The 3,841-nt window shown below is 33.1% G+C and overlaps 1 long non-coding RNA gene across 1 annotated transcript; it reads left to right on the top strand.

Annotated features, from left to right (window-relative positions):
- The first annotated feature begins 5 nt into the window (after positions 1-5).
- On the top strand, positions 6-3,576 carry LOC129278321 (uncharacterized). Its single transcript, XR_010295399.1, has 4 exons — positions 6-130; positions 2,007-2,108; positions 2,730-2,849; positions 3,339-3,576. It is a non-coding gene; the product is annotated as an uncharacterized LOC129278321 (long non-coding RNA).
- The last annotated feature ends 265 nt before the right edge of the window (positions 3,577-3,841 follow it).

A 3,841-nucleotide genomic window follows, 5' to 3' on the forward strand; every position in this document is an offset into this window, starting at 1 on the left:
CGATTCTTTGTCATCGATACTAGTGGTATCGTGTTACAGAATTAATTATTCATTTGACCTCATTACGTCATCTAATTTATTCATTATGAAACTTTTCTTTCCACACAAAAATGGACCTACGAACACTCCGGTGAGTACGTATTAATTGATATAACCACATGAATTCAGTGGACTATTTACACATTTCACACTGTATTTTGTGATCTTAGGTTATTTCTTTAATTAATTAGAGAGTTTGCTATCATTCTTCTGTTAAAGAAAAGCAGATTTTGGTCTTTGAAATTGAAGTTAGATTGTCATCGTCGCCCGGCCCAGTGCAGCCTGTATGTTGCTTTTCAGTGGTTATGCCGCTGTGTCAACCACATGTATTTTGTACGGGCTCCTAGCCGGCTGGGCATCGAGAGAAAATCGGGCCGGGAGCCCACGATTCGTCGATTGATTGAAACAAGAAGAATGAAGCTTCTTTTTGTACACTGTATAACGTTAGATCTAGAGGGAGATCTGCATCTATCTTCAGTAGATCGAGACTTAGTCAGGAATACTGTGAAGCGGAGTGTGGAAGAAGATATGCCTGTCATCATTGTGTCAATCCTCACTAGATTCTCGTCAGTTTCAGATATCAAATTTATTTTGCATAACTTCAGGCTTCTTCTGCATTTAGCCCCCACCCATTTTAATTCTTATTGTTATTTATATAGTTAGACTCGGTATTAGAAATAACATGCTGCTCTGCATGTTTGTCTTACTCTACTCTTATTATCAATAGATCAAGATCTAATTTCTAACATGGTTAACAGAGCCTAGTCTTGCTTCTTAATTTTACTTTATCAGTTTATGTTACTTTACTTTTATCCATCGATACTTGTACGTAGATCTGGGCCTACCTAATTCAAATCTAGTCATCTAACTTATACTTTCCCAACCCTCGACACGTACCCCCAGGGCTTAGGATCTAGGTCTATAATTTTAGGCCTAGATGTAGGTCTGGGCCTTACTGCGGCAGCCCGAACATGTACGTCGTGTTGAGGTCCCCGGGGCAAGTCTGGGCCTAAACGACTACATTTACATGTATGAAGTATCACTGTCGGTGGACCAAGGACTAGATCTAGAGATGATAGATCTGCTCGGTCAATAATGGCAATGAAGGTTTAGCCAGGAATAAAAGTCAGACATCAAACATTTCTAAATCGATATACATCTAGGTAAAGTCACCGAAGGGTTAGCTTTACATTTTAGGTCTAGATAGATCGAGAGTCTATCGATAGTCTAGATCTAGACCTTATGTAGATACATGAATGCTGTCACGCAGCACTGATTCTGGTTGGACTAGATCTATAGTATACTTTCTTACAAATAGATCTAGACCTAGTGCATGAGATTATGAAATTATGTTGTTAAAATCAAATGAATTAAGATTCGGAATAAAAGGATGCACATTTTTTTTTTTTTTTTTTTTTGGGGGGGGGGGCAGACATGTGAAAAAAATTAGAGAAACCTGAAATTCTGAAAGTGAGGGCCCGAAGCGACCAATATTGCCTAGGCTAGGGCTGTTTTTTGCATTTTCTAAAGTAAAATTGAAGGATTTCATGCAATTCTTTTTTTTTAATGAAGGTTTTCACATTTCAGCTCCCACCCAAACCCCTCCCCCTACACTGTTAGAAAATTTATTCTTAAAATAAAAGAAGTTCCTGCAGCAGAGTCTCGAGAACACCTGTAATTTTACTAGATTGCATAATCTTACATTATATCATGTAAAATTACAGGATATTGGTATTTGGTGTATGGAACCTTACAAATTTCCTTAAATAAAACACCATTTTCCCCTTTTTAAACAGACCTGTTCTGTAGAAAACTTCCTGTTTTATAAATTTACAGAATGATTCTGTTATTGCTTTCTGCAAAATCTTTTTTTTTTTCCTGTAAAATCAGGTTTTTTTAACAGTGTACATACGGCCATGAAAGAGATCACTTGACACTTATTGTTCTCTCTTTTCTTTCACAAACAGGTTGAGTTTGAAGAACAAGAAAAACAGTAGAGGTCTACCCGGTACCTATGGTTAAAGATGATGATCATAAGTGCATGTATCATTTTGCAGATTCTCATCCAGGTATAAAACTTAAACTAACCCATAAAAAATTACAGATACATTACATGCATTGAAATTAATGTTAATCATGTTTACATTAAATAAAAATAACCTGAGCCACTGCTAAGAGGTAGGATCTATACTGAATATACACTTCTTATATATACAGGCTCTCGAGTCTAAAATAGAACCAATGCCAAAAGTTATGGACCTTGGGCAAATTTATAGAATGAGGTCATGTCCTTGATCTACTATTATTTAAATGGCCTTTTTATTTCCTATTTGTTTATAAACAAAGCAATATTTATTTTTCATGTTTTATATTTTATAAAATTCATTTTATTCATTCTTTAGTGTGATATTCATATTTCATATTTGTAGATTTACAATTTTATTTGTTTATAAACAAAGCAATATTTATTTTTCATGTTTTATATTTTATAAAATTCATTTTATGTGATATTCATATTTCATATTTGTAGATTTACAATTTTATTTGTTTATATACAAAGCAATATTTATTTTTCATGTTTTATATTTTATAAAATTCATTTTATTCATTCTTTAGTGTGATATTCATATTTCATATTTGTAGATTTACAATTTTTTTTAAATCTTATTATTTTACATTTTGTCCAATAGGATGATGCAGCTCTACAATTTCCATGGAGGTGATTGATGATGATAAACAATTGGTGAAGTAGGCCTAATAGAACAGTGATAGGACCACAAAGAGAAATACAACCTGCAGCAGTTATATGAGTGAGTTAATAAGTGATTATTTTTTATAATGGGGGGTTTTCACAATATTTTTAGGCAACAAATAGACCTGCCTTTGAAAAAAACATTTCAATTCTGTTTTTAGTTTATAGTTAGGTGTCGTTTTTATTCGCAGATCAAAATATTCTGTGCAACAAAACATATCATCTTTAATTCTGACTATTATATATAATTCATATATGTTAATTCATATATTCATATTTATGGGAAATCTCTGACATTTTTTTTATAGAGTACATGTAGTTATAATGGAGAGTGGTATGCAAACTGCATAGAACAGGTTTAAGTGATATGCTTTGTAGAAGTACAAGTTTATAATTAGTAGAAGTAAGATTTCCTATGATATGTGATGAAGCAATTTATATACCGGTATGTATAGTCTTACTTTTCTTAAAACATTTATGTTTTACAAATCATGACAATTTTAATTTAAATTCATTGATTTTCTTTCTTTATTTTTTTAATCTGCAGGACTGGTGTAACAGATGTTTTCATTCAAGAAATCCAACAAATTGAAGAGAGATTTAGCTTAGGAAGCACTTGATAAAGATGGAAAAGGTGTTTTTTTTTTCAAGTCCAATTTTTTTTTTTAATTATCATCACAACCCCAAATTCATGAAGTATGAAATTTCCTGTCGATTTTCATTAAAACTGGTTGCAAAAGGAGAAGCTATAAACATACAAACAGGAGCGGCGAAGTGAAGTTGAAAGTGGGGGGGGGGGCACAGGGAAAATGCTGTATTATGTGAAATTTTTAAGAAGTTGCGAGAGAGCAAAATTTTGACATTTTTAAAAAGAAAATCACATTTTGTGATAGATTTCGACAACATATTCAGAATGATATATTTCACCCTTTTTTTTTTGGGGGGGGGGGCAAGAGTCCTTCAAGCCCCCCCCCCCTCCATCTGTAGTGTACGAAACTGCTTATCTACCCCCACTCACATGAATTTCCTTATTGTTTTCTTGTTTCAAAG

Source organism: Lytechinus pictus, chromosome 13 (genome assembly GCF_037042905.1).
Source record: "Lytechinus pictus isolate F3 Inbred chromosome 13, Lp3.0, whole genome shotgun sequence".
Taxonomy (NCBI): domain Eukaryota; kingdom Metazoa; phylum Echinodermata; class Echinoidea; order Temnopleuroida; family Toxopneustidae; genus Lytechinus; species Lytechinus pictus.